The 26,977-nt window shown below is 36.9% G+C and overlaps 1 protein-coding gene across 6 annotated transcripts in view; it reads left to right on the top strand.

Annotated features, from left to right (window-relative positions):
- DLG2 (discs large MAGUK scaffold protein 2) overlaps positions 1-26,977 on the top strand; it is a 1,965,529-nt gene that overhangs the window by 780,962 nt on the left and 1,157,590 nt on the right. The gene's annotated exons all lie outside the window — the stretch shown is intronic.

Genomic DNA, 26,977 nt, shown 5'->3' with positions numbered 1-26,977 from the left:
AATGCATGCTGCCTCCCGTGGGGGTGCGAACAGTTCTTTTGTTATTTGTTTATGTGTCTGCCTATCGGGAGAGTGACAGAAGCTACGACTTGCTGTGCTCTCTTTGGGAGCTGGCTGGGTTTGGGGGCCTGGAGAGTACACTGATATTCTGGCATCCGATGTTGGGTTGATAACTCGGTCGTGACAGGACCGTGGTCTCTGAGGTACAGAGACTCCAAGAGCAGATATGCTCGGAAAGGGGGCGCCTTAGGTTGCTCTCTACTGGGGATCTCATTGTACATTTAGTTAGTGACTGGGCTCCTGGCCGCTCATCTGTGAGCTCCGGAACTCATCGCAGGTTACCGCTGCCTGGAGCCCTGACCGCACCACCCTCGGATCAGCCAGGGTTAGCTGGGGTGGTAGACGTACTTGGGATGAAATTGAACGTATCAATTTGCAGTTTGGCACTTTTAAAGCTGAGGAGCTTATTTTTATTTTAGACAGAAAAAAAATGGAGCTAGGCTCATGTTGCCCCCAATTGTGTATTTTTCTCTGAGCTTATACAATCTANGGTTACCGCTGCCTGGAGCCCTGACCGCACCACCCTCGGATCAGCCAGGGTTAGCTGGGGTGGTAGACGTACTTGGGATGAAACTGAACGTATCAATTTGCAGTTTGGCACTTTTAAAGCTGAGGAGCTTATTTTTATTTTAGACAGAAAAAAAATGGAGCTAGGCTCATGTTGCCCCCAATTGTGTATTTTTCTCTGAGCTTATACAATCTACTTGAAATCAACACTCAGAAATTTTATCAGGAGGTGGCGCAATTAGTGAAGTTTCTAATGAATAACTGTCCCACCCTAGATTTTGTAAAGGTGATTGGTATTATGAAGGTAATGGGGTTTGAAGGTTTTTGAAGCAGGTTACCATTCATTGCTCATTGTCTGAAACTTTTTTTTCGTGAACTCGATAATGTACCTTTGAAAAAGGTGGAAAGAACTTGGCATTTGAGAGCTCAGAGCCCATGAATCATATGAACACATGACCCCTTACTTCTGGGTACACACCTTCATTTCTTTGCCTTGTGAAAAGATGGTTTGTATAAAACATTTTTGTGGCCACTATGTTGACTCTAAGGAGAGAGCATCATCTGGAATAACTAAAAATTCAAACTTGTAAGTGAATAATCACGTGATCTCTGTTGTACTGAAACACAACAGGAGCCACTGGATTGGACAGCTGACAAGCATATTAGCCAGTCAAGTTAATGAAACATACACATTCAACTTCATGGATAGCGCTCATCGGGAGTGTAGGTTTAACTAGAAAATTGGGAGTCAGGACTGTGAGTCTTATACTATGACTGTAGAATCTTCTCTCTTTTCTGAGCCTCGTGTTTTATTCTATAAATTGAGAGGTGTGGATGAGATGATCTGCCAGAGCACTAACATTCTCCAGTGGTCTCGTTCATAAAATTGTTTAATGGTGAAGTTACTTCCAAAGATTTAGGTATTTACTCAGTATGATGGGCTGCATCTCCAAGTCAGTTTTCGAAAAATAGTGATTATACCAAAGAGTAGAGTAGCTAGACTCCTTTTGAAATCTGAGAAAAGGTCTTAGAGTTGCTGAGGTTTGTGTGTTCACCATGCCAGGAAGATGTATGTGAATGAACGTCATCAGTAACTAACTTGTTAGCTCCTCTCCTCAGACAACCAGCCATCCCATCCTCCCTCCATGCTTCTGTCCACTCACTCTTCTTTTTGTATTTACAACGGCATCTTAGCAATGTCTACTGTTTAAAATCCATTCCCGTAACCTTTCAAGAAGTGCTTTGCAGTGCTAAATGATTATTAATATAAATGAATTATTTGTCAAGGGAAATTAAACACAAGTTGATAATCAAATAAGGTGTTGCTGTAGAGAATGTTGGTAAATATGCATTCAACCCTTAAAACTCATTTACAAAGAGGTTTTTTTTTTTATGTTGTAAGTTTTCCAGATTATTGGAGGGAGGTGCTATAACTACAAGCTCACTTTTTTTAAGGCTGGAGAATTGCATTAGTTGAACTTTCTTTTATGTTCTCTTCCTTTTCGTGTTCTGGTTTAACAAAGTCAGTTTGTGAGACAGAACCATGTCAGTAGACCGAAACACCCAAATCATGGGTGCCGGTAGACATTATTCTTTGGAAAATAAATCAGGCCTCTGAAAATAAAGTAACACTTTTAGAAGGTCTATCCCATTTCATTTTTCCAGGCGTTTAAATAAGATAATTCCTGTATAATGAAATTGTTAATCATATTATAACTATACTGAATAGTTGGCTTATTATAGACTGGTTAATGTAAGGCTCCCACCTTGGAATCTTAGATATAAAGAGAGTAATAGAGCCTTCTATTCTAGCCTTTCTCTAGTGAAATTCTTCAGCACTATCTGGCAGATGACAGCAGAAAGTAATTGTATGTCATATAGGCCTGGATTTCAAAACTAGTTGTACCACTTAATAGACATATGATTTCTCTAAGGTTTCAGTTTCCTCACAGGTAGAATGGCCACAGTAAAATACCTACAGCATTACATATTATGATGTCATTTCAAGAAATACAATTTAAATAAGTATGTATGCATTTGTCAAATGATTAATACTTTTATATGGCCTACATTATTTTCATAGCTCCATTAAGGGAGCCCATCACTTCCAGGAGGAACTTCTTTAATGGTTAGGATAGTTATTTTGATAAATTGTTATTTTTTATCATGAGCTTGATCACTATTTCACTGAAAGTAAGTTTTCTCTATGCTAAGTATTTTCATAAAATGTAAAAAATCTACATATTGGTAAAACATTTAGAAAACAAAGTGGATTTATGAAAGTTAATGAAAATCTGACACCGTTGTTCCATTCAGTCAGCAAATATGTGTTGAGAAACCAATGAAGGCTAGACACTGGAGACGTGGCAATACACAGCTCTTATTTGCCATGGCGTTGAAGTCAAATGATGTTGTAAATGACTATATTAATTATAATGTTGATTTAAGGAAAAATATAAAATAAGTATTTTAGTTGAATCTTTGAGCAATGAAAGTGGAATTTAAATAATTATAGCTGTCAATTTGGAGTCTCCAAGAATGTGTGCTTTCCAGTATTATCTAGTAAGTTGGAGACTAAAATGAATAGAATGGCTATTTATTTGTCTATTCTGGAAGATATTTAGCATGGCAAAGTCTAAAACCATGTTTGTGCGTAGGCCAGACTTCATTAGTTTCAAAAAAACCTCTTAAACTGTGTGTTCCTATTATTCCAAAATCTAATAACGGCTTGAAGGATGCTGAGTAACTTCAGCTTTCAAGGCAGAAACCCCAAATAATTTTATTTTGTTACTTAGCAAACTGCATCCCCCCTCCATCTCCTCCTGTGCTGTACCCTGCCATTCAATTTAGTTAATGGCCTGTAGAACTTTTGACTCTATATGCCAAGCATCTTTCTATGCTAGGCTCTTTCCCACTCACTGTGATAGGCATGAAAGATACAAATGTAAGTATGACAACATTCTTTTCCTTCAGGAATTACAAGTCTATTAAGGAAGATAATTCCACTTCCTGCTCTAAAATACAGAACACTCACAGTTCCTCCTTGACCTTAAAGTCTCATAGGGGAACAGCAGTTTGTTGTTCCCCTATGATATAAGAGGAAAAAGAATTTTCCTATTATACCAGTCCTCTTCCTTTCGCAGTCCATATGCCATCACCATAATATGCTGATCCAGGAAGGTGCATTCCACAGAGAAAGGAGCCTTTTGAAAGGCTTTACCTGTCTCGGTGTTTTTGTGTCATTATCTGAAAATAGGCATCTGCTTTACTTTTCTTACTGTTTTCTCCACCTGCAAAAATTCAACCCATGAATATAATTCTGTGGCCAGACCTATGTATTTTCCCTCTTTCTTTATCTTTCCCATAGCTGCATTACAAGGGTCAGCAGCCCCTATGAGTATCCATTTCTTCATTCTCCCCTTTCCAGCCATCATTTCTGAGTCAAAACAAACAAACAAAACATGGAGTATTTGTTATTTCCACTAATATTCTAAGAGGTTTTTTAAGTGTAATGTTCCCTATAATTATTTTTTTGCTCTTTCTTAACTTAAAAGAAGATGTCATTGAAATATGGTTTATACATTTGGGAACTTCCCCCCTGATCCCCCATAGTCACTTGTTAACATAACAGCTCAGCTGAATCAAATCATCAAACTCCTAGGCCACATTAGGTGCCTTTAATATCCTGCTTGATAGATTAGGAGAGGGAAAAGTCCTTGAAAATGCTGTAGAGTCCTGGAACATTTTTTTTTACCCCTAGGGAATGTGTAGATATTGCATTAGCTGCCTCACCTCTCAATGGACAGGAATCATCTGGTAGAACGCAAACTTCCTCTTGTCTATATGTGACTCCTCAAACAAATAAGAGTAAGAGTAATAAATAGGTAAAAATGAAAGAAAATAGAAAAAAAGAGGAGATTGGAAGGTGGAGTGAAAGGAGAAGGAGAATTTAGCATGATTAAACACATATAAAAGATAAGACATATTCTAGGTGCTTTATAAGTGTTATTTCTTTTCACCTCCATATTATCAGGAAAACAGGGCAAGATGGGGCACAGGGAAAGGAAGCATGACAGAAAGGTGAAGATATCCCAGGAACCAGGAGGAAGAAGAAAGGGAAGTGGGCTGTGGAATCCCAACCTCCAGAGGGTGATTTCCTGTCTCACAGTATCAAAGTGCCTCTCAGCACCTCTCTGGTGGACAGTTCCCTGAAACCCAGTGACAGTATCCACCCTCTCCCAGATCTCCTTTCTTGGTAGAAAGTCTCTACAGTGAAGTGATTTTGCTTGCTTGTTTGTTTATTTATACGTAGCCAACTTTGCTGTAAGAGTGGTAGTCCCAGAGGATTCACTTATTGATATATCACCATGTATGTTTTTGTCATTGATAGGACCATTTTTATCTATTTTGTCAATGTTAGACCATTTTAGTGTGTTCTTTGTCTTTATTTTAAAATAACACATGCTTGAACCCTGGCTGGTGTAGCTCAGTATATTGAGCGTGAGCCTGCGAACCACACGATCGCGGTTCGATTCCCAGTCAAGGCACATGCCTGGGTTGCGGGCCAGTTCCCAGCAGGGGACTCATGAGAGGCAACTATACATTGATACTTCTCTCCTTCCCTTCCCCTCTCAACATAAATAAATAAAATGTTTAAAAAAATAAAAACGAAATAAAATAACACATGCTCACTGAAATAAGTTTTAAAAAACATAAATAAAAAATAGAACACATTTTAGAGAATATTATTGTCCCAAAAGACTGGAGGTAAAAAACTCAAAATTTTAGTGTATATTGTCCTGGTACTGTTTTGTTGTTGTTGGTCTACATATAATGTATTTTTTAAATGTATTTTCAATCACATGGAGTTTACTTTTGAATGCTTGCAGATTATATTAGGATTTGTGTATATGTTTTTAATTGCTGTATATAACCATCCTTATTTTTGGATATGTAGATTTTTTTACCCAAATTTTCTACTATCAAGAGTAAAATAAAACATATAACTTGGAGAATAAGTATTTTTTGTATTCGGCATTATTTCCTCTGGATAGCCTAGAATAAGTAGAATTACTAAGACATATCTTTGAAGTATTTTTAAACTATTGATTATGAATATTGCTGCATTTATTTTAAAGATGCCTGTATAAATTTGCAGTGTCACAGATTACTTTCTATGTCATAATACTCTTCAGCTTTAAATAGTTTTCTTCTACTTTATGGATTTATAAATAGCAGCTAATTAGTTTATTTTCCTGTGAATAAGGTTAAGATTTTGTTAGGCTTTCATAGGAGCTCCATGACTATATTGGTATGTCCAAGTTTAAAAATATCTAATAATTTAAAAAATCCAGTTGTTTATGTTCAACAAGGGTGCCTTAAGGTAACAGCTGTGTACATTGTCAAGATGTAAGTCCTGTCTCAACACATACGCATTAACCTGCTTCCATTTGCCAGATACTCTTCTACGTGCTCTACAAAAGTTAACTTACTTAATTATCACACTAACCTTTAGAGTTGAGTATAATACCTCTAGCTTAGAGATAGGGCAAGTGAGGCACATAAAGTTTAAGTAACTTACCTAAAGTCTTGCAGCTTTTAAGTATCAAAGCCAAAAATGGAGCCCAAGCAGTTTCTATGGAGAGCCTACACTCATTTCCAGAATTGACTATATATAGGGCTCCTTCAAACAACAACTTCCTATGAGTGCCTTTAAGTTAGGAATCATTTTGCAAAAAATTAATTTTACACACCTTTCTGGGAATAAATAGAAAATTGAATGTAGGATACTCCTGTCAGAGGACTCAGTCTTATTGTAAGTAATTTTTAAGAGAAGTTTGATCTAATACATCCTTTTCTATAATATTAACTTACTCATTTACCAAATAAAATTATTAAACTATGTAGAGAAGAGGTGACTTTCTAAAAGCACACAGCAAATCACAGAGCCATAGCTAGAACCAGATCTTCTAATTTCTAACACAGTGTTACTTTTCCATGCCATGATCTCTATGAAGTAGAAGTTAAAAATCAAGGTGAGAGAAGAGAAACTGACAAGATTTATCTGCAAAAAGCAGGAAAAATAACACCTTGATTACAGCATTGTTGTAAAAATTACGTGATATAACACATATGAAAACACTTAGCACAATGCCTGGAATGTGGTAAATATTCAGTACGTATTTTTGTCTCCCATTTTATTAAAGCTACTCTGCAAACTGGTGACAAGGTGGAGACTGCGGATAATCATCTGAACAGTTCTTCAGTCAGCACAATGAAATGCATCCATCCGTAGATAGATGTACTTTAGCCCACCAAAACATTATTAAAATGCTTTTATGCAACAAAAAGCAGAATCTAAAAGTTTACATAATTCACACACACACACACACACACACACACACACACACACAAAACCCTAGATTAAATCTGACCCAGAAAGAGAAAATGAAAAATGAGCTAATGAGTGAAACAAGTGCTGAGTGTCTCAGAGAAGCAGGTTGCATAGGACTTGTGTCCCATTTGACAAAGTACACTTGCCAGTTCAAGGTCCTTTTCACATTTTACTTTTAATAGTAAAAGAAAAAAAAATCAGGGGAAGAGTGGAGAGCCTAAATACATAGGCTTATCAAAAGATAGGGAGGGTTAAATGTTGTACAGTCCCTAAAGCATGTTCACAAGATGGAATGTTGAGTCACAGATGCCAGGATCTTGAAGAACCTCGGACTTATATTTGTGACGAAGCCTTTTGCCTTGTACTCATGAATATCCAGGTAAAATTTCAAAGTTCATATGATAAAATAACCCAAATCCCTTCTGAATTAAATTACCTCTGCATGCCCATCACATCCAGTACTTAATGATTAAGTCTTAATTATAATATTCACTTGTAAATTTGTTAACTGATTCTATTTGTTCACCTAAACTGTAAGCTCCTTAGGGTCAGGGCAATATCACATTCATTTAATACAGTGCCTAAAAGATTGAGTAAATAGACCTGTGTCTTGCTCCATACAAGGCAATCAGTAAATATTTGTTGAATGAATAAATGAATTATATAGGTGTTTATAAATGCCTGCTGAATGAATTACTGAAAAAATAGTGTGTATTTTGTTATTTGTCATTTTCCTTTAGTGGTTTGCCTCAGAGCTTCTTGCACCGTCAGACCTCCTAGAGCTGAAACAGACTGCATTACTCAATGTTTTACCCTGGTATGATAGTCAATTTTATGTTTGAACTTGATTGAGTTAGGAGGTGACCAGGCACTTGGCTAAATGTTATCTTGGGTGCTGTGAGGGTGTTTCTAGATGAGATTAACATTTGAATCTTTAGACTCAGTGAATCCAACTGCTCTCCTTAATGTGGGCGGGCCTCATATAATCAGTTAAGACACAAATAGAACAAGTAAGCTGAGTAAGAAGGACTCCGGCCTGACTGTTTTGACCTGGGATATTAATTTTTTTCTGCTCTTATAATCTTAAACTGAAACATTAACCCTTTTCAGGACTTGGGCTTGCTGGTCTTCAGAATGGAATTTATGGTGTCAGCTCTCCTGGTTCTCAGGCTTTCAGACATGTACTAAAACTACATGTAGGCTCTCCAAGGTCTCTAGCTTGTTAACTGCAGATTTTGGACTTCTCAGCCTTCATAAGTGCATAAGCCAAATCCTCACAATAAATCTCTTTGTCTCTCTGGAGAACCCTGACTAATATATTTGATACCTACTAGAGTAACATGCCTAGACATGTCATCACTAGTAGATTATCCTTGTCTAGTGAGTTATAGAGGAACTAATAGGTTAGAAATACAATTGAATGTTCATGCCATGGATATCTTGTTGCAGGGTATTGTAGATTGCCTTCTCTAGGAGGTTATGAATTTATTTTATTAAAATCATAGATTAAAATCAATGCTACTTTAATGACTTTTCCATTTATATATAGATATATATGAATGTTTTTGCTACTTTAATGACTTTTCCATTTATATATATATATGAATGCTCTTGTCAGCCTTATGAACACAGTGTACATTGAAGTGATGATAAAGTATTCAATAATAATTTTTCTTATGAAAATTTAAAAGATTAAGTGAAATGGAATAAGCATATGGCCCTAGATCATGGCTTCTGGGAACTTCATAAATAATGTAGTATTTTTGAAACATCATGTGTATGTGTGAAATCTCTAAAATAAATAATTTTGATGGTATCCCATTCCATTATCATTATTAAATTTTTGTCAAATTTCTGAGGTATTCTAAGTCATTTTATTTGATGAGTGAGCACACTTAAAACAATCATAATCTGTAAAATGCTGGTCCAATGCATTCTAACTTATTTAACATTCACATTATAGTTAAATCACCCAAGGATTAATACCACTGCATTATATCTCAAATAATAATAACATTAAATAATGATTAATGATATTACTTCAGGAAGATCTCAAATAACATGGTGGCTACGACCAGGTCAGTTGGCTTGTTATCTAAAATTAGGAGACCAACTTTTTTCCCTGGGATCCATGTGTTTTGGCAAACATCTCCATTTCGGGACTGACAGTACACTGAAAGAACCCCAAGGAAGGGACTATCTGATTGTGTTTGAGTTACCATGAGGTGCCTGCCCACAATAAGATGTAGTCCCTGTCTTGGGATTCTTGCAGTTTGGCTAATGTGCCAGCACCAAGAAATACATGTGGAAAAAAAAAAACAACACAGCAAACAGGGCAGGTTAGGCTAACTCTTATTGAGTACTCACAATATACAAGGTTTTAAGGACTTCATATGCATGCACTTACACACTCTTCAAAATATTCAAAATAGCTCCATGAAGAGAACCATTAATTTCTATGTGATGCCATCTCTTCATATGTACAGGTAATGTCAGGTGAAGTGAGGATCCTCAAAATAGTTCACATTTTAAAAGTAGTCTCCATAGATTGGAAATCCCTGCTACAGTCAATGAGAGGACAAAGGAATCAATGATTGCTGTAAGTATAGTTAGAGAACACTTCATGGAGATAATGGAAATTAACCTGTTCTTTTCATAGGTCAGAAAGAAAAAGGGGTTTGGTTGTGGACTCAAGTCTACTGCTGAGATCTGTGATCCACTGCTTCTTTGCCAGTATTGAAAGAACATGGTATCAGAAAATAGTGGCAGGACATTGACGGCATACCTTCTTCTCGGATGGAGGAAGGAAAAAAAGAAAGGAGGAGATAGAGGGGGAGAAAGCGTGCAAATATACCTTATCATACCATCTGGATGAAGCAGACAGATACCCGTGGTGAGTCATGAGCCTCAGTGTAATCTTGGTAGGCAGACACAGGAGCAGGAAGCAGGTTCTGAGTGTAGAGGTTGGTATTAAAAGGTGTTATATGGCTTGGTCATTGCTCTGGAATATTGGGGAAGCTCTCTTTTCTGAGTTTCAATTTCCTCATCTGTACAATGGAGGTAGATTTAGTTGGCTTGTTATACTAACCAAATAAGAGAATAATAGTGCGTATCATGTTGTAGATATTAAATAGATATTAGTAGTTTTCTCCCTCTCACTCAGATACAGTTCAATCCCAATTAACTTTTATTTATGTTAGCATAGTATGAAATTGCATAGAAGAAGGCTTTTTTGCTTTTTTTTAAATTTAATTTAATTTAATTTTATTTATTTATCTTTAGAGGGGAAGGGAAAGAGAGGAGAGAAATATCAATGTATGGTTGCCTCTCATGAGTCCCCTGCTGGGAAGTGGCCTGCAACCCAGGCATGTGCCCTGACTGGGAATCGAACTGTGATCATGTGGTTCGCAGGCCCGCGCTCAATCCACTGAGCTACATCAGCCAGGGCGCTTTTTTGCTTTTACATCTAAGATTCAGGAGTGGAAAAAAAGTTCACTCTGTGAACCAGATCAGATATTAGCTATATTCAACCTACTTTTACTGAATATTCAGTGTGCCATCATTTTGCCAAGAAGATCTTTTTTATAATTCCTAGCAGATTATTAATATATCCCATTTTCTCTTATTTGAAGTAATGCTAGCATAACACTCCCACCAGATTTTGTCTCAGAAAGTCTTAAAAAGTGCCCCCAACCCCCTGCCAAAGTACCATCCTTCTAGCACAGATTCAGTAATGTGTATGCTGTTGCAAGAGATACTCATTCCTGAAGGTATTAAATGGATAGACCTTTTATTAACATATGCTGCCTGGGAAAAGTTTGTTTTACATATCAAAAAAATCTTGTTTTCCTTATTTAAAATACCTACCATATGATTTCACTCTATGTGGAATCTAATGAACAACCAGAACTAACAAGGAAAATGGGGACAGACTCACAGGTGGAGAGCAGGCTGGCACTGGGGGCAAGGGTGGTTAAGGGGTTGAGCCAAAATGAAAAAAGACTCATGGACATAAATAACAGTGTGGTGATTACTGGGGGGAGGGGTTGCCAGGGGACTAAATGATAATGAGAAAAATACAATAAAGATTAAATTTAAAAAAGAAAAAGACCAAACGACCATCAGAAGGAAATGCTCTTTAGGATTCTGCAGCCTGCCTAATTCCCAAGTAAAACTTCTTGAGTTCTTTAAAATGAAAACAGTTTCTCTCTGTGCTTGAGCCTTGTGCACTGCCTTTTGCAGGAGCTCTTTCCTCAGCAAATTGCTATGATTGGTCTCTCAACCCAGAGGAAAGAAAAAGGTTTTATAATGAAAATGCTGACAGGTTCTTATCTACAGAAGTATTAGTAGGGATGCTATGATCTCATTTATTGTCGAAACCAGATGCCTGTTTTGGCTGAAGGGACATCAGGCATGGTCCAGAGCTCTGGGGCGTTGAATTTTATCTTGGAAAGTTTTGCAAAGAAAACAAAATAACCGTAGGGAAATAGGAAACCAAGGTATGCAAACTGCACTGTTGTTCTTCTGGTAAACATTGAATTTCAGTGAGGTTCCCAGATGAAGGCGGTTGGAGGGTTTAAGAGGCTGAAAATGGGATTGTATGTTAGCTTGCTGCGTGCAGGGCTTAACTCTTTGTAGAGTTTTGATCTGACTATTTAGAAAAAAAGAATTTTTAATATTGATCTTACCCATATTTTAAAGTAATGGTCATCATTATCACATGGATGGCATTTTGAAGTTAGTTATCTTTTGTCCCTTAACACAACAGTTCTATGAAGTAGGTATTTTATACATGAGTACAACTAAAGCAGGTTGAGTTAATAATTCTCTTTACTAGAGATATTCAAGTATCAGGCCGAAGACTCTTTTTTCATGGTATTACTGAGTGATCAAATAACTAGATGGGGCTAGGCTAGATGTTTTTAAAGGTCTCTTTCATATTGATATTTTCTAAACGACAGTATCTCTTGCCCAAAATTACAGAGTATGTAGTCGTGGGACTAGGGTTTAAGCTCAGGGTTCTGACACTAAGTCCTGGGGAAGTCTCTCCTCTCCTTGTTTGCTCCTCTCTACCAATTTCCTAGGGAGGGACCACACATCCAAAGCAATCAACCAAGATATTTCCAGGATCCTGCCAAGAACAGAGGGCAGAGATGTGATCCGAATGAGTATGTGTTACCCATATTGAATCTTGAAGTACAGTGTAGGGGCTCATCGATTGTGTATCAAATCAAATAATAATGCACCTGTCCAATGAAACCATAAACATTTCAGACAGTAAGGGCAGAAGTGAAGTTGAATGACTTTGAGGTATTAGTCCCATCTTTCCTATGCTTTCTAACCTCTTACAGAGGTAGCTCCTCGCCTGGAAATACAATGTTTTCTGTGTCCCTAATAGCAAAGAGTGCATGGATAATATAGTTAGGCCAGATGAAGGCACTGTTGGCTTTCTCTGTCATTCTTTTATATCCCACTTTAGGCATCCAAGACCAGGGTGTAACCTTCTTACTTCCAGTCAAATCAGTTTTATGTACAGCTTCATTAACAGTTATTCATACATTTAGCATCAGGCCAAGAAACTCCATAAGGTTTTTTTTTATATTTTTCAAGCCCTTCTACTTCTACTCCAAGGATTTGTGGTCCCAAATATATCTTTGAAAAGTGAAAATCGTCATCTCTGTGTAAAGATGGTCTAGGTGTAGAATTTCTGAGCTCTAGGAAAGCAGGGAAAATTTGGCTTAAACTTGATTTTAGATGAACCAGCATTTTACTAACAAAAGCAAAATTTAGGTATTTGCTTACATAATTATATTTGTAGACCTAGCAAATTTTGGGTGTTGTCAGACCACTTGCATATTTTTTGTTCCATTCATATGTGTTCATGAAGGTAATTCCTAAAATTTCTGATTAAAAAGGGCAACTCAAAATGTATTATCCTACTCTAGTACAACTAGGTATTGTGCAATTTGGGGGGAACATTTGGCACTGGCATATGTCTTCTCTATATACATATTTAGAGAAGAGATCCAAATGGCAAACCCTAGATTTCTTTTACAGCTATTGGTTAATTTGTGCCCTTTACATTTAACTGATGATATTTTATTTCACTTCATTTCTTTCTGAAACAGTTTAGGAAACCTGTGCAGCAACTTCAGCTGAAATTGAAGTTGAATTTAAATGTAATTATTAACACACTGAGAAACACTGGTTTAAAGAAAATGAAAGGATTAGAAAAAGAACATACATGCATGACCCGTGGACATGAACAATGGTGTGGGGATGGGTGGGGGGAGCTGGGGGAAATGGGGTAAAGGGAAAAATTGGGACAACTGTAATAGTATAAACAATAATAAGTAAATGTATAAATAAATAAAAGATAATGCATAAAGTTATATAGGTTTATAAAGGTTCAGCTTTTTTTCTTTTCACATTTTTTATTGTTGTTCAAGTACAGTTGTCTCCATTTTTCCTCCTCCACTCTCCCCACCCCAGCCATCCCCACTTCCCACCCTTAATCCTACCCCCCTTTGCTTTTGTCCATGTGTCCTTTATACCTGTACCTGAAAACTAGGTACCTACCAAGATGATCTCTTATCTGGAAAAGCAAATTTGCCAAAATAAATTTTCTCAGTTCCAGAGTATTAATGTTAAGGACCCGATGTGCTTCTTGGGTAGCAATAGTTTTGAAGATCCTTTATTACTTATCACAGACTCAGTTCTATCTAATCTAATTTCACGTTAAGTTGTAATGGACCTATCAAGGTGTCCCAGTATGCCATTTAGAAAATATTAATAAGGTGGTTCACATGGCGTGGCTACAGTTGCTCATTTTTAAAGGAATAACCCTGATGTATTGGGCAGTTTGAGGTCCTTGCCTTGCATAGAGCCTGTTTGTTCAGAGCCTTTAAGATTCTCTCTGTGTAGCTGCTTTTGGCAATGAATCATCTAGCACCTCATCCTGTTATTTAATGATTGCATATAAACATTCTACTTGCGTGCCCAGCAAGAATATTATTAGTTTACTTAGCAAATAAATTGAGTATTTATTCTATTCTACACATGCTTAGTGCCTTCAAATGGTTTGGGCTCTTTCCAAGGAGAGAACAGATCAATGAAATTTTAATGGTATGGCTAGTCCTTTCAGGACTCAGTTTGTGCCATCTCCGCATGTAAGAAACTCCTGGCCACCACATCACCCCGCTGCTCCCACAGAGCTGCAGACTTCTTTCTGTCTTGTTGACCTATATTGCCACAAGGCTGTAGATACCACAAGGTGTCAAGGGTCTGGGACTTAACATTTTGAACATCTAGCCCATAGTGTAGTGCTTACAACATACTAAATGCTCGATATATGTTTGTTGAATGAATGGCTTATGTAATTTTTATGTTTAATTACTTAAGCAAGTGAGACCTACTATTAATTTTAAAGAGGAAGGACCTGGCCTACTTTTGTGGAAGCTCCTCTTGCCTCTCACACAGTGACACCCATCATACGTTATTTTTAGCTGCATGCATTTCTATTGACCTCAGCTTGACGAGAGCAAAAAGAAAAATGAGGTATTCGATAAATACATGTTGAATGAGGAAAGAAGTGGATTTCTCAGCCTTCAACACTGGCACCTAGAAGCTGGTGAAGGAATGGATGGGTAAATGAATGACTCTCCATGTAAGATCCCATGGTAACCTATATTTGGTGAGTTACTATCTTAAAGCAATTTATAATTTTCTAACCACTGGAAGGGATTTGTTTTGCTTTTATTCCTTATAAACTGACACCAGTTTCATCTCTTTGACAGCCTCTGAATTCAGGCATTGTCCAGTGTCTTGAACAGGGTTGAATGGTTTATGTAGTAGCACTGTTAAGAAGAGTTGGTTAAGCACTTTGTAGGGCGAGGCCTGGCTTCACCGATGCTGCGGGATTGGCAGCCATGGTGCTCTGAGGAAGAAGACCCTAGAAATTTCCCCTCCGCATGGAGTACTTCTCAGAACCACCACTTTCTGTGTCCTGACTAAACTGGAATCATCAATCCCCGTGTAACTCCTTTGAAATTAAGTCCAGTTCAAACTAGTTTATTTTCCTTTTGTTAGCTAAAGTACTTTGAATAAGCCATTCCCTTTAAGAAACTGTTCTGGTTAACTAGGCAGAACTGCTGTAGATGGTTGCTAAGAGCAACCAGCTAAGAAGTTCTTAAATTAACTAACAAGCCACCTCAAACGTTTCTAGAAATGAGTGTGTGCACATGTGCATAATCACATGCTTAAATGACAAATGTATATGTAGAAGAATAAGCTAGTCATTACCTAGAAATTCAGATGAAGCAGGGCTTCTGTGCAGAAGTACCAGTCAAAAAGAGAAACATGATTGTCTTTTGTGAATGTAAAAAAAGGAATAAATTAATTGGCAAGGGCTCTGGTCAGTAGTGGTTAAGCCATTTGAATATCAAAGAGCTCCATATTTAAAAATCATTACAGTGATATGAATTCTAGAAGACATTTAGAAAATCTAGCTTGTGTATTGTGTATTGGCCAGGGCTTTCTCTATCACTTTATATCTGCTGCCCAGCCCAATGCTCAGCACACAGTAGGTGCCTGTTAATGATTTCTATATAAATGAAGGAATTATTTTCTAGATAACAGAACCATTGTATTAATAAGGAATTGGAGAGAAATAAATAATATCTCATGGGTTTATGGAGAAAATGGGCAAAGCTAGTTAAAAAATCCAGGTATAATTGTAAAAACTGTAGTATGAAGCAAAATGTTGTCTCTCCTTTTAATTACTTGGCAGAACCCAAGTCCAGACACCACATGACTCTAGACCTGGTACCTGTGAGGATAGTGTACCCTAGAGGCAGAGATGTGAGTTTGTAAATTTGAAAGATCTGAACTGAAAATTCAGCTCCTGTCATTTATTAGTAGTAAGGAAAGTGGTAACATACTTAAAATTTCTGAAGACTAGTCTTTGAGTGCAAAATGGAAATACTAGTGGATTATAAAAACACATATTATGAGAATTAAATGAGATTATAAATTAAATAAATAAGTGTTTAATATGGTGTATGCTGAGAAATATTGACTGCTATTACTAGTGTTATTTAAGCAGAGAAGAAAATAAGGTGGTAATATGCTCTTCTGGGGAAAAGATTCTATATATACATATAAGTATACATATATGACCTTGAATAACTGAATATATGTAACACTATTTCTTTAATCTGTTTTATAAGCTTATGAATGACTAAAAAAATATAAACCAGGAGCTCTTATAAATCTTCCTAGCTCAATAGCTAGTTTTTTCAGTCTCTTACTTAATATTGTCACTGAGAATATCATTGAAGTTGAAAGACTTAGCTAATTTGCTTATGTTACATATCATCACTAATATGCTCCAAACAGCTTTTCTCTAATCCCAGCTCTTAAGACCCTGCTATCCAATTATATGTTAATGTTTATACAAAAGTATAATTTAGGGTGGGGTGGCTTGTGAATTGAACTTTATTTGCTTAACTCAGAGGAGAACATCTGTGGCGGAGAACTGCTTGGCCCTTGGCACGTATGCAGGGTAGATAGTTGCTTCCTTCGTCTGCTGAACCACTTGCTTTGGAACCCATGGCCTATCTGGATGGAAATGCCCTCTTCAATTTACTGTGGTTTTGCTCAGATCTAATACGAAGGAGGAAAGGTCTTTGACTTAGAACAAGTCAGGGTGTCAGGGTTTTACCGAGAGAAATTGAGTAAGCCCTACTACAGCGCACACGATTGAAGCCATGATTCACATGAACTGTGGCACTTCACAGTCTTTCTTGTAATGACGGCACATTCATTTTTTAAAAGAAGATGACTCAGTTCATCTCAGCATAGGGACACCTCATCCCTTTGGCATAATAAAAAATTGCAGGTTCTTCAAATAAAATGAGCCCCATTCAGTGTGAGAATATATTTTTATTTTTAAGCTTTTTTGGTGAAACTTAAATTTTGTTTAGACATTGCTGCTTCAATGATACTTTGAGAACCAAATGAAAACCATCAGCATAAAATCTCTTTGGGGGGAAATGATCTAAATAAATCATTATTTATTCATGTTACATTTAACACATATGTCTGTATTTTCATGTGTCAGATGTTGTGTGAGGCTCTGAGAAGGCAATGACAAAGATAATAGAGATGGTTTTTACTTTGTCAAGTCTATAGTCATATAACCAAACAAATATGTCTACAATAACAGTTAAAAAGAAGGAAAATGCATGAAAGAAAGTTATACTATGACTAATTTCACCTGGGAGGTGATGGAAGTTTTCACTGAGGAGGAAATAATATTTAGGAAGGATGAATTAGAATTACACAAGTCAAGATGAATGGCTGTGGGTAGTAGACTGGGAGCTGCTGTGAAGCAGTGGAAAAGGAAATATTTGAGGGGATAATCGTGGCTTAGTGACAGTAAGAGAAGGGAGACAGAGACAAAAGCCAAAGGCCATGTCAATATTTTTAGCCTGGAGTCAATGACAATGATGTTAATATCAATAGAACTGGGGAAAATAGGAGTGAGTGAGGAGAATTGGATTTTATTTGCATTTATACATTAAGTTTGGGCTGGCAGTGAGCTATCCACGTGGTTAATGAAGACCAACAGTTGAAGTACAGCCCTGGTGAAGTGAGGGTCAAGTTGCAACCACAGATAGGAGCATCGACCATTGTTAATGCTGTGAGAACCAGGAGCATTCAAAGAGAACTAGAAGGCTAAAAAAAATGTCTACCATGAGAGGTGGAGAGTAAAAGAAGTTTAGTAAAGATGAGTAAGTGATTCTCAATGCTGCAGCAATAAATTAAGGAAAGAATTTCAAGAACAGGAGAGCTGATGTTACTGATGATTTATTTATTCATTTAATCAACAAATAGAATACATATTGAATACTATCTTCCTGGTTTATGCTGGGCATGTGGGGATCCAGACAAATAAAGCATATAGATGGCCTAAAGAGGGGAGTCATTATAGGGAAACATGGGGTGTGTAATTCTACTGGAGCCAATTAATTGAAAGCTAAAATGTGTGTTGTTTCGGGGAAAGAGCATAAGAGAAGCACAGAGGCCACAGCTGTGTAGTATTTCAGGAATTCTTTAGGAAAGAAGAGAGAAAAATAGGGTGTGGCACGCATGGGTATGTCAGTGAGGGAGAAGACAGCAAAGACACTGCAAGTGGAAAGGAAACTGCCCGATATTAGGAACGGGAAGCCTCCAATATCAGAGCCAGCTTTGCTATGAAAATCTCCCGTCTGCTTTCTGGGTTTCATTTTGCTTATCAGTAAAAAGGGACGGCAAGTAGGGCAATCCAAACACCTTAAAAATTCCTCCCAGTTCTCACATTCTGTAAGTCCAGGAAAATAGAGTATTGACTAAGAGGTGGTCAAGTGTGAGCTAACATGAGATAATAGTGATAATAATAATAACAACTATAATGGCTATTTTAAGCAAGGTACTATGCTAGACACATTTTTGCAATAACTTTTGGAAACAAATGACATAATTCTCATGTTAAAAAATAGAAGCCTGACATTATGGAAATTAAGTTCCTTGATCAAAGATACTAACCAATAAGTGGAAGAGCTGAGATTCAAATCAGGCAGATGTAAAAAATAAGAGAATATAGAGTCTTCTCTCCTCCTGGAATTTTGCATCTTTTAGGAAATAGAAAATGCTATGTTGAGAATAAGAGCAGGGATTTGGGGACAGGGGCCTGTGAAGAGTGGAAAGGTCTAGGCCAACTATAATGTGGAGTGGATCCAAGACGAAGGCAAGACAGCTTCCCCTAAGTGGCCATGCCTATGTTTGTGGTGTTCATCCAACCCTGTGACTGGTCCTGTGTACTGCATCATGTTCTACAGCTTGAGAGCCAGAATGGGGAAGCAGAGATTGGAGCCCATCCAGGATCAGGACTGACACATATGTCTCGGTGGAAGTTTAAGTGGGAGACTAGGCGGTGAGGGCAGGCTGGGCTGCTGTGGCTGGCTGCAGGCTCAAGGCTGGGCAGGCAGTTAGGGTTGACAGTGTGGGTGCTTTTGCTTTTCCTCGCTGGAGTTAGCCAGTGTGTCTTCTGTAATAATTAACAATGCAAACAAAGGGGGGAGGTCTTGGAATAAAGCAGACCAAAATTCAAATCCAGATACCATCCCTACTCACCAAGTGTTCTTGAATAAGACATCAACCCTCCCAGTCTCTGTTTTCTCCTTGCAATGAGGGGCTATTAATGCCAGTCTTGCAGGTTGCTACAAATGTTATCTGAGACACTGTTTATGTGGCTTATGAATAATGTTACTATGCCATGTTGTTGTTGATGCTGTTTGAATGAGATCTGATTTTGTGAAAATTTTTATTCTCCTGATATTTCTTTTTTTTAAAATATTTTATTTATTTATCTTTAGAGGGGAAGGAAAGGAGAGAGGAAGAGAAACTTCAATGTATGGTTGTCTCTCCTGGGTCCCCTGCTGGGAACTGGCCTGCAACCCAGGCATGTGCCCTGACTGGGAATCGAACCACGATCCTCTGGTTCGCAGGCCCTCGCTCAATCCACTGAGCTACACCAGCCAGGACTGATATTTCAATTAGACATATTTGATCAGTTTTTCTCACAGAATAACTGAATTTTCTCACTTCAAAATCTCATCTTATAAAAAGAATTCTCAAAATATCTCAGTATGAATTAATTTTTATATAATGTTCATGATAATAATGACGAGATTTTGTTGCCGTGTTTGCTTTTTTGCACTTAGCATTCATTTATGTATTCTAAGATTGGCTTCACTGGATACTCCTATTTTATTTCAGTGTATTTCAAATTATCTTTAGTAATTATTTTTCTCAGTAAGCTGTAATGAATAGGATGAATATCATTAGCTTATACTATAAAAGATCACCACATGTTAAATTATATAATAATTAATTTTGAAGGAAAATAATGCCTTTAATAAACATTGTGAGGTTTTACCAACTTCAACTTCTTGTTGGGTTAGGAGTCAATTTTAACTAACAGCTAAGAAAGTAAATGGAGAAAAGTAACATTTATCATATACCTACTATATATTACATGCCTAATATATCTATAAGAAGCTGTTACAAGGGTTACACATACTTTATATATATTTGCTACTCCAAAAGAACATATTAGATAGGCATTGGCCCATTTGAAAGATGAAGAAATAGCTTCAGATAAGAGAATCTCCTCACATCGTAGTGCTAGAAATTGCACAGCTTACATTTGACCCTAAGTTGAGACTCAAGTTCATGCACTTCTCCTTTGCCATCATGAGTGCGTAAGACTTGCTTTTTTGAATACCAGAAGCCACTTTTGTGAAGTCTCTTTTCCAATTATATCAAAACAAAAGTGGGTAAAAGGGAGGTGCACTTTAGAACTCTATATGCAAGACAAAAATGAAGATAGAGAGACAGTAACCAGCTCATTAAGAGCACATGGAGAAGGAAGACAGTTGGGGTGGGAGAGGCAGAAATCAAAAGTTTTTATAACATCTTTTCTGTACTAGACTCTAAGCTAAACACTGGAACTTTGGGTTAGATACAGATCAGGTGAGAATTCTTCCAGAGTGTTTGCATTAAACGAATTTCAACAATCATGCCTTATTTGGCTTGACATTAGGAGTAGTCACTGTTCAATCTTATCTAAGGTCTTCCAATGACCAAAAGCTCTTTTCCTTACCAGACAGCTCCTCATGTTCTTAGGCAGGTCTGATCATTAGACATGGCTTCCTTAGATTAATAGTAATTTAGATTAAAGCCACCATGTTTCCCCTCTCCCCCTCCCCATGTATCTGACATTTTGCAAACATTATTTCTAAGCTTTGTATAGCCTTTAAAACTATGTCCCTACATCACAAATATTAGGAGAGATTTAGGGACATGCCCACGCCCTGACAGCTGATAATAACAAAACTCAGGTCTCTTTGGTTCTTCCATTGCAACAAGGTGCCTGCCTACAACTTCAACCCACTGATACTTTTTCGAGAAGAAATCTAAGATGTAGAAGAGTTTTGGAAGTACATGAGGATTCTGAATGCTGAGTAGTGAGATAAGAAAGAGATGGAGAGAAGCAGTGGACACAGAAAGTGGTAGCAAGTTAGTGGGCATTGTAGTGGCCCCCTGAGTATGAGTTTTGTCTGTAAGAAGACTGTAAATCCTGAGTTATAAAAATAGCAATGCAGCAAAGATTGATGACAGTTCCATACTACGCATATGAGGAGGTGAAATTTTATATTTAATGTTTGAATAACAAGGTATTTTTGGAACTATCTAAAATGTCCTAAAGGAATTCAACATTGATGAATTATGACACAACAAAAAACACACGGTATTTTCCATTGGTGTTTAGAAATTAACTGTGACCTCATTTTTAAAGCAATATAAAATTTAAAAGTATTTTTGTTTGTGTCATTAATTCTAGATGTACTAGTGATTACTCTAGAAGGATATACTGTATTTTTCAGACCATAAGACACCCCTTGGTTTTAAAGAAAAATAGGAAAAAAATTTTGAAGCAAAAATTGTATTAAAATATTTAATAACATAAATAACATAATATTTCACCAATGTAAATGTAAAGCTACATTCAGACTATAAGATGTACCCCCATTTTCCTCCAAATTTGAGGGAGATGTGTCTTCTAGTCCAAAAAATGCAGTATGTACCTTGATATATATGCTATAAAGAATAATTATATATGCTATAAACTTAGAATAGTCTCTAAATACCCATGACATACACGAAAGTAGACTCTAAAATAAAATTGGACTTTTACAAATGCTTATAACTTTTTAAAAACCTGTTAATCTATTGTGTTTTGTCCTCTAAATGACCAAGGTTTAAATCTTTGCTTTGTCACTGATTCCTGTGTGGCCTGGAATGAATATTCAATCTCATCATGCCTTAGTTTTTTTATTTGTGCACTTATTTTAAAATCTACTGTACTGTGTTGCTATGAGGCATACGGCCCGACATCAGAAACAGAGAAGGGGAGTCAATTTTGTATATCAAAGGAAAACATGAGTTTATTTTATTTATTTATTACAAGATTTTTATTTATTTATTTTTAGAGAGGGGAAGGGAGGGAGAAAGAGAGAGAGAGAAACATCACTGTGTGGTTGCCTCTCATGTGGCCCCCACTGGGGACCTGGCCCATAAGCCAGGCATGTGCCCTGACTGGGAATTGAACCTGTGACCCTCTGGTTCACAGCATGTGCTCAATCCACTGAGCTATGCCAGCCAGGGCAGGAAAACATGAGTTTAAAAGTTTAGACTCAATGACTATATCTTGCTATTTGGCTTTCTACCTTCATGATGCTTTTGTATCATCTATTTAGTGAGTTACAAGAAAAGGCTCTGTTCAAGCACTATTGTTTATTTTTTTAAATTTTTAAAACAATTTTATTTATTTATCTTTTAGAGGGGAAAGGAAGGAGAGAGGGAGAGAAATATCAATGTATGGTTGCCTCTGGTGCGTCCCCTGCCAGGAACTGGCCTGCAACCCAGGCATGTGCCCTGACTGGGAATTGAACCATGATCGTCTGGTTCGCAGGCCTGTGCTCAATCCACAGAGCTACACCAGCGCCAGGGCTATTGTTTATTTTTTATAAAGCAGATTTAATCCTCTGGTATATTTAGAGTAATCAAGAATTTCTAGTGAAACATGTTTAATGTTATACTAATGCATATTTCTTTGATGACAGACATTAAATACAATAACTAATTGAAATAAAACTCGAGTTTTCAAAGCAATTTAGGGCTAAAAACCAGCATTACAAGAAGTAATTGTGTTTCCATCAGAGGATATCATGACCAAACACTTGCTTTTTATGGTGGAAAACAAATATTTGTTGTACTTATGGACCATGCTAGGTCTATCTAGCTGTAACATATTCAGTGTGTCCTTGATTAATTTATACTCTGAATTTATCATAAAAGTACTTTAACAAGGAAAACTTGTGACATGGAAAACTTGGAGTATATGTGGCAATGACATACATTTCTGAGCAGAATACTCTGAGTTTATATATTCACTCTTCTTCAGAAATTACTTTGATAGATAAATCTCCTAAACCTTGTTTATTTATCATTAAACTGGAGGTAATAGTAGTATCAACTCATGGAGCTGTTGTAGCGATTAAATCATATAACACAAGGAAATCATCTGGCACACTGCATAGATTGACGCGTAAGCATTAGAGATATATTGTCTTTCAAATCTATTCAATTGCACTGGAAAGGCTATACGAAGGCAATTGTATTGTGGTTTTTTTCTAACAAAATTGGTTCTCTAAAAAGTAAATATCATTGCCTGGTTGAGTTTTAGAAATCTAATTAATTATAGTCTAATTTGATTAAAACCAATTGCACGTGTTTTGTATTCAAAATGTACGTATACATAGAAGAGATTGGGATACCAGTCAGGCCAGGAATGAAGAGGCTTATTCCATAAGATGTTGGCTTGTCCTGTCAGATTCCTTGTGATTATATGGCCCCTGGGAACAATGGTCTTGTTCCATTCTAGCAATGGTCCCTTACGGTTATTTAAACAAAACTTATTAACTGGTTAGGTTTCCTATATCTTTCCTGCAGTTCCTGTGATGCTTTCCTTTCCTTATGAACACAGGCAGGGCAACAATAATTTATACCTGCTCCATTGCACAAGTTAAAAATTTGGAAACTATCCTCAACTTTTCTATTTTTCTTACTTCCAAAGTCTACTCAGCTATATAGTTTCACTGATTTTCTTTCCTTAATATTTTGAATCCTTCTTCCCTCTCATTTATCTACATTGACACTGACCCAGTTTAGACTCTTACCTTGCCATACCTGAACTGGGTTTACCTTTTGACTGAGCCCTGCCTCAGTTCTCATCTCACTTCTTCATACCGTAACCAGACAGAATTTCCTAAAGTAGAAATCTGGACCTCTCTGACTAAGAGCCTCCACATGGACTGTAGGAAAAAAAAAACAACAGCAGCAACAACAACAACTTTGAAGTTCTTGGTAATGAGTTCTCTAGGTCTTTATAAAGCCTGGCTCCTGCCTCTCCATCTTAGAAGTTAAGAACACAGGCTCTAAAGTTGAGAGACTTGCTCATAAATCCTGGCTTTGTTATATATTTAAGCAAGTTGCTTAATCTTTTTACCCTCACTTTCCTTATGTGTAAAATTAGAATAATAATAGTCTCTACTTCACTTAGTTGTTTTGAGGACTAAATGGAATAATATTTACTTACCTGTGTGACATGTGCTATGATGTCTCATATTTAGGGTCCATAATATTATTTCCCATTGTCTCTTGTTTTTGTTTTCATTAATTTCTGTTCATTGTTTCCTCTGCTTTGTCACTACCTTCTCTGTCCCCTTTTTTCTCAACACCCTTGTCTCTCTGGCATATCCTGCTCACCTTCCAGTCTTAGCTCAGGAGGCATTTCAGACCCTCTGAGCTCTCCATTTTCAAAGTCAGAAACACCCTTTTCTGCACTGCAGTAGTAGGTCAGGTCAGAAGTAGGCCTTCTGGAGTCTCACTGCCTAGATTTACATCCTGACTCACTACATGAGCTTCAGAAAATTACTCAACTTCTCTATACCTCATTTTTGTCTGTAAGTGTTTGTTAATAATAGGTCTTTTCTAATGGGATTATGTGAATATTAAATGAGACATGGTTAATTGAATGGCACGGTGAATGGTACATACATAGTAACGGCTTAAAACCCATGAGTCAATAACCAAAGTAACAAGTAGCCCAGCCTTTGTTGTTCTGACAGAGCACAAATTGCTTCATGTTATTATAGTCACGCTTATTTCCGTGAATGTATATCCACCAAACTAAATTTTTTCCAGACTTTATGTTCATGTAGATTTGTGTTCCCTGCACATGGTTTATAAACTGGCTCACGACAGAGCACTGACACATGTTTATCACAGGAAAAATGGGTGAAGAACACATTGGAAAACTGGTAGGAGGTTTTGTTGTTGTTGTTGTTTTTCAGCAGTATTTATGGAGTAGGCAGCCTGGTATAGGAAAAAGTGTTCTATTTCAATATTTTAGTAAACATTTCCCATTAAGCTACAGTCTCTTTGAGGATGATGTCAATGTCTTATTCTCTGTGTCTACAAAACACCTACATGTAATGCTCAATGCATGTTAATTACTGAATAAATAATTTATGTTTTCATCCTCTTTATTACACTGTGTATAAATGATAAGCAGAGATATATTCCTCCTGTCCAGCAGCACCATTCACATGTGAAGTCAATTTTAAATACTTTGTTATTATTATAGCCCAAATTATAAAGGCTATATTAAAAATACTGTCACAAACCATTCCATGTGAAATGTTGACATCTCATACCATGTTCTCTGACAAATCTATCACAATTTTCGATCGTAGCAGTTATTTTGATTTTATTTCTTCTGTAATTCTCTCTGTAGTTTTAAGAAAGGGCATGCTATCTTTGACTTGGGGGGCATATGTTAAAAATATTCTAAATACAGTGTTCTCAAACTAAAGAGTTTAGAATTATTATGATTCAGAGTTTGAAATCACATAACTCACACAGAACAGTCCAAGTAGAACAGAGTGATTTGAAGCTAAAAAGCCTAAGGTTCAAATCTTACCTTTGCTAGTGGCACAGTCTTGAATAGGTCATTTAACCTCTCTGAATTCAGTTTCCTCCTTTGAAAAATGGGTCTGATAATGCCAACTTTGCAGGATTATGGTGAGAGCTCGGAACACAATAGCCACTTAGCAAAGGTGGCCATTTTGATTTTAAACAATCAAAAAAAGAGAACAACCATTTTACTTAAGCCTAATTTATTTTATCTCACTAGAAGTGATTACCCACCAGTAAGAAATTTATTCATGGGCATAACGGTAGCAATGTGCTATAAGGTATCCTAAAGCCCGGGAGCAATAGGGTGAGAAATTTAACCATTTCATGGGTATTAACAGTTGAAAATTAAATACAAGAGATAATTTGGCATCTACAAGATGTTCTGGGAAACTATTTCTAACTTAACAATAGCTAAATCCCTCTGCTCCCCTATTCATGTGTATTATTTCCACTCTGTATTAGAAACTCATATTTGGACATAATTGACTCTGAATTAATATCTGATTTTTTTTGTCTCAAAATTGAAATAGCACAGGATTCAATAGAGGATAAATATCAAGTGGCAGGCCCAGTGCTATTCTCTCTTGTTCCCCCTGTTATTGAAGGGGTTTTGGAAGGAGGATTTTTATAATTGTGAATCATTTTCTGATAAAAATGGGTCAGTAAAATTGTTCACTGGATTCGTGTCATAGATCTATAGAGGGAAGAAAGGAAGCTATTGCTTTCACTCTGTCAGTATGCCTTAGTTTCTCAATCATGAAAAATATTTAAAAATTAATTTATACATGCCTCTAAACTATGTGAATATGACCTGAATTCAATGAGAATGATAATGGTGAAATGCTTAAGAAATAGAAATACTGTATGTCTACAGTAGTGCAGTTATCCTATAAGTAACAGTTGTGAATCTTATCTCTCCAATCTCTGCCGCCGTAGAACTGATTCATCCAAGTGCTGACATGAACGTTTTACGTGGGATAAGCGATGTTGTCCTTCCAGGGCATCTCGTGTTCTCCATCACAGCATAACCATGGCTGTTTTGGAGAGAATAATTTTCTCAAAGAGAACACACCTATCAATGGCTCAGGTTCCTTCAGTCTGGAAAACCAGATCAGGGTTCCTTCCCTTTGACTGTTTGGCCCCTACTTTGCCATAGGCACTGCAACAGTTATTCACGGTGTGATGCAGAGATGAAGAAGAGATGCCCTTAGTAGTCCTGTGGTCTATTTCAAACAATAACCTTTAAAAAATCCCATATCATATGGCAAATGCATCAGTCATGGGGTCAGGAACGAAAGGAGCAGAGGGGAGAGTTGACCTGAATTTCTAGTTTGGGGAAATTGTGGTTGGAAAGTCCAGAATATAATCTGA

Source organism: Sturnira hondurensis, unplaced genomic scaffold, assembly GCF_014824575.4.
Source record: "Sturnira hondurensis isolate 20B ecotype Veracruz unplaced genomic scaffold, ASM1482457v3 Scaffold0003801, whole genome shotgun sequence".
Lineage (NCBI taxonomy): Eukaryota > Metazoa > Chordata > Mammalia > Chiroptera > Phyllostomidae > Sturnira > Sturnira hondurensis.
The sequence above is the reverse complement of the archived record's forward strand: the minus strand, read 5'-3'. Positions and strand labels throughout refer to the sequence as shown.